This window comes from Gavialis gangeticus, unplaced genomic scaffold (assembly GCF_001723915.1).
Source record: "Gavialis gangeticus isolate Ggan-Ray unplaced genomic scaffold, GavGan_comp1, whole genome shotgun sequence".
Lineage (NCBI taxonomy): Eukaryota > Metazoa > Chordata > Crocodylia > Gavialidae > Gavialis > Gavialis gangeticus.
In genome coordinates, this window is record NW_017729032.1 from 206,913,517 (window position 1) to 206,925,513 (window position 11,997).

General features: G+C 42.5%; 1 long non-coding RNA gene across 1 annotated transcript in view; it reads left to right on the forward strand.

The window, feature by feature from the left end:
• Positions 1-3,938: 3,938 nt before the first annotated feature.
• LOC109302424 overlaps positions 3,939-11,997 on the forward strand; it is a 27,219-nt gene continuing 19,160 nt past the window's right edge. Inside the window, exon 1 of the long non-coding RNA XR_002098761.1 lies at positions 3,939-4,244. This is a non-coding gene — a long non-coding RNA (uncharacterized LOC109302424). The remainder of the gene's footprint in view (positions 4,245-11,997) is intronic.

The window sequence follows — 11,997 nt, forward strand, 5'->3', positions numbered from 1 at the left end:
TCTTTACATTTAGTAAATATCTCTGCTAGTACTCCCATTCATTACAAGGACATTGCTCATTACAAGGACATTACGACTAAGCATAATTAAGAGTCACAGAATCTGGCCCACAGTGTCTTGAGCATTGCCTGTGTTCTAGTATAAGACTGAGTACTGTTCTGAGGGCATTTTAAAAACCTAGATTTATTCATGATTACTTTGACTATGGTCTTACAAAATCATGCTAAAGAATAAGTGGAGAATATAGCATGGTTTTGCTATCCAGGATCTTTGAAGAAAAATCTTTCTCTGCTAGCACTAGTTAGGGAAGCTGTGCTAGTAACAACTGTACTTGCTCTCAGATGCTCTAAACAGACTATTGCTAATGCAATTTTAACAGCCAGGGTCTCAGCATCCAGTGGAAGGAATGGGCCGTGTAAAAGATTAGCCTTTATTTCTAGAATGATATTTAGATAAAAGTGCTGTATGCAGATATACTCTGTGAGGTAGAATTTACCTACTCTATGCACCATGTGAATCACTTTCTCATCTGTTCTCCTTTTGGCCATACTGTATAGGGTGGCCATCAATACTGATAAATGTAAGGTACTCCATCCTGGGGAAAAAAACCCTCAGCATACTTATAGGCTCTGCAGTGCTACACTTGCTAGCACCACTGCTGAAAGAGACTTGGGGGTCATGACTGACCACAAGATGAACATGAGCCACCAATGTGATGTCGCAGCTGGTAAAGCAAACAAAACCCTGACTTGCATCTATTGATGGTTCTCAAGTAAATCTCAGGATGTCATCCTCCTGCCGTACTTGGCCTTAGTGAGGCCGCAGCTGGAGTACTGCATCCAGTTTTGGGCTCCACAATTCAAGAAGGATGTAGAGAAGCTTGAGAGAGTCCAGAGGAGAGCCATGTGCATGATCAGAGGGCAAGAGAATAGGCCTTATGAAGACAGGCTGAGAGCCATGGGGCTCTTCAGTCTGGAAAAGTGCAGGCTTAGGGGGGACCTGGTGGCTGCCTATAAGTACACAAGGGGTGTTCATCAGGATCTGGGAGAATGTCTGTTCATCAGAGTGCCCCAAGGAAAAACAAGGACCAATAGTCATAAACTCCTACAAGTCCATTTTAGGCTGGACATAAGAAAAAATGTCTTTACTGTCCAAGCCCCCAAGTGCTGGAATAGATTCCCTCCAAATGTGGTGCAGGCACCTACTCTGGACTTATTCAAGAAACACTTGGATGCTTATCTTGCTGGTGTCCTTTGACCCTATTGACTTCCTGCTCCTGGGGCAGGGGGGCTGGACTTGATGATCTTTGAGGTCCCTTCCAGCCCTAACATCTATGAAATCATAGAGGACATTCCCGTTTTCTGTTACTCTGTCCTCTACTGATACGAAACGCGATGCCTTTATGTCCTCTATTTTTCTCTTTAAGAACCTCCTACAGTGTTTTTCTTTTAGAGAAAAATAGAGGACATAAAGGCGTTGGGTTTCGTATCAGTAGAGGACACAGGACAACCGTACTGTCCTTTATGATGGCCACTCTAGCACTGTAGGAAGTTGTCAAAGGGCACTGAAACTTTTTGCTCTGTTTAATTTCCACAAAATCCATATCCCTTCATAAACCTTGATAACAACAAAGTGGATTTTTTCATATTAGACAAACTGCTTGGTTAAGGCAGTTTTATATTAAGACGTTTTAAAGTTTGGCTCTTATTTGGAGGTGGATAGCGGGGCCTAGGATGCCAAGGGCATAAGCATCTTCTGCTATGAACACTCTCCTGGAGTTGAATTAGCTTAGGTATAAAACTGTCTCTTAGAACACAGCAAGTTGAAGGTGCTGCAACTCTTAGGGCAGAGGTTATAGTGCTCTCTCAAGAAGTGTAAGACCTGTTTAAAATTTTTGTTCTACCTTATTTGTGTAACAAGCTTACCTTTCAGACCTTGGTTTGAGTCCCAGGCTTGAGATCCTGCTGTTTTGATTGGTGGAGCCCATCCACCAATCAGGAGGCAGCAAGAGAAAGAACATCATGCCCCTTTCCTGAGGGGTGGCAGAGAAGAGCTGACCCGGACCTGAGTGAAGACTGCAAACTGTTCCTGGGTGATAGAGGGGGAGCTTAGGAGTCTTTGGGGTCTCCCTCTCCTTTTTCTTTCCTCCTACCTCCTTACCTGTAGTTGTACCTTGGGAGTGGGGCCCCTGCCCTGGAGGGCACCCAGGTAGTCTAAGGACTGCTGATTATATTTGTGGATTGTGCCTTCCAGTTTATGGGAATAATTTGAAGTAACAGTTTGTATATGAATAGAGTTATAAGGTTGCCCAATCAATATCCTTTGGTCTGGTTTATTCTATTGTTCATCTGTATATTAAATGATATCTGTGTGTGTGTGTGTGTGTGTGTGTGTGTGTGTGTGTGTGTATACACACACACACACACATATATATAAAATACTATTAATTTTTTTGAAAATTTTTACATATATATATATATATATAAAATCTACGTCCTTACCCTTTAATGGTTTTGTTATATGCAGCCCCTCCGATGATGACTGGGCTGCATATAAAGACTAAGAAACTTTTCTGGGAACCTCCCAGTCCCCACTGGAGGGCTGCCCATGTACAAGAGACTCTCATGACATGGCAAAAACCAGACGAAGAAAAACGTTGTTGTCTTCTGGATGTGCTTCAAGAACTGGCATTTGGGGTAATCAGGACAGCCAAGCTCCAGAACCCCAGCATTACCACTCAACAGTGCCTCCAGACACTGCGAAAGGTGTTCGGACAATCTACCCAGGGCAGAGGGGCCTATTATGAACTGCTTAGCACCTTCCAGTGCAAGGGCGAGGCAGCAGACCTGGGAGTGGACCAGAAGCACTTCCAGTCCACTTCTGGGTCTACCACAAAGCACGCAGGGGGTCCCCCCGGCTCAGCAACTGGTGTCTCCTGGGTCTGGGGAGGGGCACCCAGGGTCTCCCCATGGCCAATCGCCAAGCCAGGGAGGGTCCAGGGGACCCCCCAGTGCGCTCCCCAGTGGACCTGGAAGTGGACCAGAAGTACTTCCAGTCCACTTCCCAGTTTGCTGCCAAGCAGGTGGAGGCCACCTCCCCACCTGCGCTCCTGTGGGAAGCTCCATGTGTCCCAGCATCACAGCATTCACAAGCCACGCTCGTACCTCGATATGTAGAAAAAACATTTAATCTGAGTCAGCATCAAATCTTCAGATTCAGCCAAATCAAATCAGGGACAGTGATCCAAATCAACGAATCAAATCACTGTCCCTGATTCGGGCCAGATCCGAATTGAATAGGACCCACTTCGCACACCCCTGTATAGTATGCGAGTCAGATGCTGCCCACAAGTGCACTAGACAGAGGAACACCTGGTTTGTGAAGCCCTCCAGGGTTCAGGTGCCAAGCTGCTCAGAGCTTTCTAGATTTAGGTGATTGTGCACTTATATCCAGCTGCAGAAATTCATAGATATGTAGGAAGCCTTCTTAGTAGAAACTCAGGCATCTAGGAATTTAGACAGTTACAACTAGGCATGAATGAACAGTGAATTTGGGGATTTAAAGTTAAGCTTTAGAATACCGAAGGCCAAAGTCCCTGTGTGGATCTACCCTCAAAGGCCTCAGGTGAGCATGTTACAACTGAAATGGTATCTTAAAAATATACTGGGAGGCTTCACAGTGTAGCTCTTCTCTGAACAGTAACTCTAACTCATTCATGATTTCTATATCAAAAGTGTTCAGATGACAAAAAATACTTAGCCCTCAACACTGCAAACTCCGCCTGGCCTTCAAGAGTCACCTTGTGTTCTTTTCACCTTATTCCTCATCATCTGTATATTCTGTTGGCTAAATCAGGCCTTCAGTGACACCTGGGTAAGCCAAGGTCCCCCAAATCTACCTCAATGAAACCTGTGCAGGCCTATTGTCCTGAGTGGGTTAACACGCAGGTGAAGCCCAGTGGAACTCAGTGAGCAATCCAGTGGAGGTACCAGATGAGGGAGAATCCACAGCTTGTTCTCCCTTGGTGATGTTGGGTCTGCAGGACTGAGTGTAGTGGAGAGAAAAGCAAAATGCAGATGAACATTTCATTTTTATAATGAAAGTCAGCTGATTTAATTAACATACCTGGGGAAATACATACATCAAGTGCCTTTCTATTATGTAGTCTCCCCAGAGTCAAACTGGAGTGTAGTGATTCTGGAATGGAAGAGCTACAATAGAAGTGGGACAGAAACTCTCCCAAGGTATGTTATTAATGTGAATATTGTTCTTTCCTCGTTATTTATTTGCTTTTCAGGGTCTATACTTTGATGTGATAAGTCTGTGGAGAGAGCAAGTTGGAATGTTTATTTTTTACACATTGTTATGTTGAAAATTCAAAACGTAAAATTCTCTATGGAAAGCAGGCACTTTTTACACAACCTCACATGCAGTTGTTTAATTTAAAGCCAAATTTTCTGTGGAAAAACACTTCAGATGGAAAACCTATTCCTGTTCCTGATCTTTCAAAGGAACACTGAGAAGATACTTAAGAATAGTTTGTTTTGTTATTTCATTAGTGCAGTAATCTTATGTTAAATCTCAAAGCACTTTTATTTGTGACCACTGAATTGTTGTATCTCTAGAAACCCCAACACTGCTTAAGCAGTTGGATAGTTGGTGTGTTTGGTATGTGAGCTGACAGGGTGCTGTACCACTTCCTTGACGGAAAATAAGCTTAATTTTTTTTTATTTATAAAAGTAACAAAAACTAAGCCATGGCATTATCAGAACAATAATATGCACCTGTAAACAAGTGCAAACTTGCCTAACTAGTGTTGCCACTGCTAACTGCAAGCTCTTTGCTTACCATCAGGTTGAGAGTCAGACCCTATGTGCCATGTAGGGACTAATAGGGGACTTCCAAAGAGTGTTTCTGAAAAGCACAAGTTTGGAAAGCACTGGTAATTTGCAAGAGGATAGATTTATTACTCTGTTCCCATGGAAGGGCTGACTTGACCTCAGGCCCATTCAGCAACACCTGACTTAACTTGCTCTGCAGTCCATTTAAGTGAATTATCTGTCTCCCTGTTATAAAATAACGGGACAGATACCAAAACAATACCCAGTATTCAGTGCTACAGTTATATGGGTGCCTTATCCCAAACACAGGTGCATTCCTTTTATCTCTCCGTTTTCCTCCCCCAAGCAGACCTCTGCTGAGATTCCCTTCCTCTTGCCACATTTGTAACAGCTTAGTTATTCCTGCAAAAGCCAATGCAGTTAACCTGAGAAATCCCCTGGCATGGCAATAAAAGAATGAAGGTTATATATTAGCAGAAACAAACACAAAGTGCTAGGCCCTCAGAAAATTTACTTAGGAGCCAGCTGATGAACTCATTACTCAAGACTCTTCCATTTGGTTTTTCTCTGTCAACTTAGATTGGTTGGAAGAGGATTTCTTAAGTTTATATCTGTATCTCATTGGATGGCCTTAGACCCCTAAATACTCTGTCAGATCCGCATCTATTAGTTTAGGCATCCCAACATCTTCAAAAACACTGCTTAGATGATTACCTAGAGGCACCACAGTCCCATATGTACCGAAGGGAGTGTATCTACTACTCTGTTATGGTACAGGCCTTGGTATACTGCCCTGGGTGTGCTGCTTTCCATACTAGCAGCCCGGTAGCTGCCTTAGTCCATTTGCATTGATGCATTATCTGATTCTGCCTCTCAGTAGAGTGTGCACAGCTCTGTACTAAAGCAGCTACGTGACTTCTGGTTTGGGAAGTGGTATAAGTATACATGTAGCAGCACAGGGTGCTATCACTAAGCAGTATAAGCCTCCCCCAGTTTCTGTCTCAGGCCTGCACTAATGCTAGCCCACACTTAATGAGCAGCTCAGGTCAAAGTGGAATTTACAGCTAGATGTTCCCCACCCTATCTGTCAATGGGGGCATCCCATTGCATGCTCAAAGCATGCCTAAAATCAATGTAGCCCACATAAAACTGCCGGGGAGGTGCATGTCTCAAGTGACTTGTCTGTAGTGTGGGGCGCATGGGTTCAAGTCTTGCTTCTGCCTGATTTGCTAGAAGGCTTTGAAACTGCTTCTTCCAGGTGAATCCTTTGGGCTTTGGGTATTCTGTGATGGGTTTTTCCCAATCTCTCCTGTTGAAGCTATTATACTTTTCAAAAATGATTGCATGTTTGTGGGAGCTGAGGCTTGAATCAGTCTTGAACATCCCAGGTGATCAGGCTTCAGTGTCAGTGTAATTCTCCTCACTCTCTGTCCCACTGAACACTTATTTCTACAAAACAAAACATTTCCTAGAGGCAAGATAGAGCTAGACCCAGAATCCCTAGCAGACTGCAGGTGAAGGTGCTCACCTGGGTTGTAGCTTTACAAGCATGCTCCAAACTGGGTAGGGAGGGTTTGAATCCAGGTCTCTTCCATCCCTTAAGGGGGAGGGTTACCACAGCCACTTGGCTGTTGCTAGTTGGGACTAGCTTTGTTTTTCACAGAGGTGCAAACCAGGTTGAGGTACTTAACTCCAAGAGAAAGGGGTATTGCTGAGAGTCTCACAGGGGAGAAGGTCTCCGTCTGGCCAGAGAAAGGCACTTATTTCTGGCCAAGACAATCACTTGGGTGCCCATGCCCTCCCCCAGTACAGCTATGCTGGGCCTGTACTACAGCAGGAGTGAAAAAGTCTGGAATATATTTTTGCCATTAGAATGTAATTATGACCATCCACACACACAGGCTGCAGGCTGCCTGATTTCAGACTTCAAGAGACTATTCATCATTTAGAAAAATTTTTCAGAGCAAAGCCTAAGTACTCTTTACTATGAAATCTGGGGGAAAGAGAGCTCTTTTCTGTCCACTGAGTAACATAGCATAGCTGTTGCATTGTGGGAGTTCGCTGCAAATCATAGTGTTCTTATAGTAACTGCATAAGCACTGCATGTCACCTCTGCTACCCTCCTAGGCTTATTTGCATCATATTTTGTTGGGGTTTTATCCTTTCCCTTGTTAAGCAAAAAAACACAAGCCCTAACTGCACCCTTAAAGCTAAACTACATCAAAGGCAGAAGGACTGTGGGTGCAGAAAGATAGGGCTCAGTGTGAGTAAAGGTAACAGTATCTGTCTTTAAGTAAATCAATTATATCATGCATTATAACAAGTAATGAAGGGGAACAAGCAAACCATAGTTTTTACCAAAGTCATTGCCTTTTGGTTTGCTCAGACCAGACTCTCCACAGAAGTATGACCATAAGTGAAAAACCTGGATAGCAGCAAGCATAGACAGTAGTCTCCAAATTTTGTTTAGGATGTGTCATGCAGTGAGGCAGTGACAACAGCCGAAAAAAAAGAAAAGAAAAGAAAACAAAACATGGTGTGTCTCCAATGCAACATAAACCAGATGGCAGTTTTATGTGTGCTTCTGTAGCTACAACCAGACCAGCTAGTTAAGCAAATACCAACTGATAACTAATTACATTTGTTGAATAATAGCTAAGCAATATTTTCTCCTTTTGTAGCTTGATAAAGTCTAATAAAGTTTTTCTAATTATCCGTGGATATTTGGTTAACTGACTTTAGGAAATCCAAATTGAATGCATATTTATGAGGTTTAATTTAGAGTGCCATGTAACTGCTGGATATTTTTATCCTCATGCCAAGTGGAGAGAATGTGATCCGCATCTTCTCCTTCTTTAAGAGTGTTCCTCTTGGTTTTTCATGGCTTAAAGGTGACTTTTTCCTGCACAAATGTCAGCTGTGTTGCTACAACAAACATTTATTCGTATTGCCTGTTTCTTTAAGTCTGCATGGTTGGCTTATACATGGCAATATTTACTGCTTGTAACCTGCCAGTGCATTACAATCAGCAAATGACCTGTAGTAATAATGGATTTTTGTTCAGCTATAGTTAAAAGAAAAAAAAATAATTTCTTTCCCAGATGATTTTTGGGCCCACCTAAGTGGTTGTTGTTGTTGTTTTGGGGTGGGTGGGTGGCGGGAGGCATTGTTTTGTTTTTTTGTCAAAATGGTAACCCCCTCAATATCCCTTTGTATTTCAAATATCTATAACAAATACTCTTTTGTTATCATACATGTTAACTGAACCTGAAAACAGAACATGGCACAATTTAAAGTTAAAATTTAACATGATAGTGTTTTGAACAGCTGAAACACTTCATTTGGAAATGGAAGCAGTTAGCTGTGTTAGTCTGACGTCAGGCAGGAAGTAGGGCAGGTCTTTGGTGCTAGAGGAGGGTCAGACTAACTGTTCTTGAAGGTGCCACCCTGCCTGAAACACTGAAATAAAGCAGTGAAGGGGTAGAAGGGCTCCAGACTAGTGTTCTGTTCTCAGCTTTGTTGCTAAAGTTGCTTGCATTGAACCAGATCCTACTCAACAGGGCTCCTTGCAGTGTAACTAGCTATTTGACCTGAATTAATGTTATAGCCTCCAGTCTATATGACTTGGGACACATCATTTTAATCCCCCTAGACCAGAGCTGTTGCAAATATGGGCTGCAGACCAGATCCAGCCCATGGAGGCCCTTGTCTGGCCCCAGTGCTACCCCTGCATCTGAGCAGACCCACAGGGGGCATAGTGCATGCTGGATCAGCCCTGCGAGCACAAAACGTGGTGTCCACCTCAGCCGTTCTCAGACTGTGCTGTATAATCATTAGATGCTTCTGTCGTGGATCCCAGACCAGCCGGGGTGGGCATCGTGCCCCACAGTGGCAACCCTGGCCAGACTGCACTACACGAGGTGCCCACTCCAGGATGCGCACTGCACATAGTGTTCACCCTGGTAGTTCTGGGATCTGTGATGCATGCAGCCCCAGATGCAGCACAGATCCCAGACCAAATGAAGCGGGTGCCCAATCCAGTATGTTGGGGGAGAGGGGAGGGGATTTGGCCCATAGATCAGAGCTGTGCTATTCTTCCAGCCCATGGGGTCAGACGCCACTTCTACCCTAAGCCGCTGCAGCGCGTGGAATTCCTTCAAGGTAAGAAGACAAGAAATGTGAGTCCCACAACGGGAGACTAGGGACTCATGCACTGGCACTGACTCAACAGATGTCACTGGCAAGTCAGGTTATTGAAGCTAGCACCATTACAAATGAGCCAACCTTCAATCCCAGCAAGCTAACTGATGCTGTACAAGCCAGAAAGGCAGCTACCATCCTAGAGATCTTTGTCTCTAGACAATAGGTAAAGACAGAACAGAGGTATGGGGATCCAGAGTGAGATAGTAACCTAAACTGATTGTGGAGTTAATATTTGGTTTAATACAGCAAATGAATGGCATGAACTAGTGCTAATCAGCCACTTAGAGAATTGAATCTATAGCAGAAATCTGAATGAGGCATTAGGGCAGCCAGTTAATTCTTCAGATATTAGGAGGCCACCTGGGGTGGACTGCACTTTAGTTAATTGCCACTTAGCCTGGAGTGATAAGAGGGGGCTTAGGCTTGCCCTTTGCATGCGTGAATTGTATTGGGAGGTGGATAAAGAGAAGTGTGGAAGATAGTATGAAGATGAACAGAAGGAAACAAGTTGCTTGAGGTGATGGGTGGGGAGCTGAAAAGTCGTTATAATTGGCAGAATAAAGGGAGTGAGACAGCAGGGTATTTTTAACCCTGTTTTATATGCATCTGTAGTATTTGAGGGGGAATTGTATCTTGATTCAGCTGTAGAGAAAAAGTGCACTTCTAGCTAAGAAGAAAATTATCAGTCCAAACCAGGATTTCAGTTTGCCCTTTGAGCAAGTTAACATTGCAAGTCTTTCTAGTTAAATGCTAGTATTAGTTAACAGTTAAGCCACAGTAAAAAACATCCTAACGTTTCTGAACCTGTAACCACTATAGTTTCATTATGAACTTTTGCATTTCATCTAACAATATCCCCTTCCTCTGCCTGTTGTACTGTTTATAAAGGACCTGTTTTGTTTTGTTTAAAACCTCTCTTTATCTTTAAAAAAGTAGGTGTGTGTGATGAGTTTGAACCTAAAGTAAGGAAACTGGCTCAAAAGAAAAATATTTAAAGGCTCACGGGATACGTAAGGGGTGATGAGCACTTATAGATGTGCTCTGGGAGGTGGGAGAGGGTGATACTTTAATTAGCGCAGCTCTGAGAACCAAGCTAATTAAAAGCATCCGGAGCATCACGTGTATCAGCATCCCCATGCTGAAAAATGGTGGCGGGGTGCTTTGAACTAAAGCTCATCAAATCTGCTTTAGTTTAAAGTGCCCTGCCATCATTTTTCAGCATGGGAACACTGATGCACATGATGCTGGAGTGAGGCAATTATGTTTTTAGCAGCAATCAGTAAAAATGAGAGATCCATTCCTGGAAGTGGTATCCTCATGTTTTCTTCCTGCCAGCTACATAGTAATGATAACACCATAGACCAGAGCTGGGCTTATATGTGTTCACATAAAAGCTTTGGCCACTGTGCATACTTCAGGTTCTCTTGGTGTAACGAGGAATGAAATTCATCTGTTTCCAATCTCTACTGCTACCTCCATTGCCAAGTTCAAATGTAAAGAAACAAATTGGTAAGAGTAATCGTACCAATTTGTGGAAGTTATGGGTAAGTCAAGAGGTTGGAGGGAAAAAGGGGGAAAAACTTTGATAGACATAATAGTGAGCTGGTCAGAAAGCTTGTTATGACTATTGGATTACCTCCCCAAATTTGTCAGATACTGTAATAGAAATACCTATGATACCTAAAATTTACCATGTATCTAGTTAGTGCATTAAAGATTTCCTAGGGTGATACCCTTTATTGGACCAACTGTATAGCTGGATAGAGTTAGAGAAGGTTTTGAATACAAGACCTCCTTTGCTACCATAACACAGATGATACCAAAATCCACTGCTGAAAGAACAAAGCTTATCTAACTCTATCCCAATTATGCATTTTGTCCAATAAAAGATATCGCCCTAAGAAATCTCTCTCTCTCACAGTTTCTGGACCATCACGGCTACAATGTCATTCTAACTCTATTATAACATTACAGATTGAATTTAGGCTTGTAAAAACCATCAGTGTTTGTTCTTATCACATATTTTGAGATTTTTTTTAAAATGCCAGATGCTAGAGTTGCAATTACACACAAATATCAAGACTAAATCAGAATCAGACCAAATTTTTTACCTTTATGTTCCTAGGAAAGCTTGAGACGTGTAATTGTTTATTCTAATGGCTCAGAAAATCCAGAAGACTAATAAAAAGAGACAAACTCCTTAACCAAACTTTTAATACAGTGCATAACAAACTGAATAGCTTAATTTAATTTTGTGACTTTTTTGGGTTCATAATTTCACAGTTTTGGATTTTAATATTTTAAAGCAGTGTTAGAAAGTGGTTTAAACTAGTTAATAGGACACATGACACAATACAAAATTGACTGGGTTAATAAAATAATGATGGTGGACTTTTTAATTACTGTATTTTAAAAAATACTGAAACCAATGCTCAAGGCTTGTAATTTATGCAAAAAAACAAGAATAAGTAATGGAAGTAGCAACAAAATAAATCCTGGAAACTGAAAAAGTTAACTGCTAGACTGTTAATTACTAACTGCAGCTTTTCTATTGACCTACCTCCCCTCTCTCCCTTTGAGCAAGATGCTTAAGAATCCTGATCCTTCACAGTATTCATGCATGAGCTAAACTGTAAGCAGTTCCATTTTCTTAACTGACTAGTCCTCACTGGCTATTTGTGCTCAAAATAAAGCATGTAAATGTTTGAGGATGGAGGCCTTAAAGAAGATATTAGGCCTGTGCGAAGCAGCTAGTATTCGCTTTGGATTCGGCTGATTTGGGAGATAGTGATTCGATTTGGTGATTCGAATCGCTGTCCTGAATTGATCTGGCTGAATTTGATTTGGAGATTTGGCTGCAGCTGAATCTCTTAATTGGCCCTATCCCCTTCCTGCTCTCCCAGCCCCATCAATGGCTACCTTGCCCAGCCTTAGCTCCCAGCTCTTTAAAAA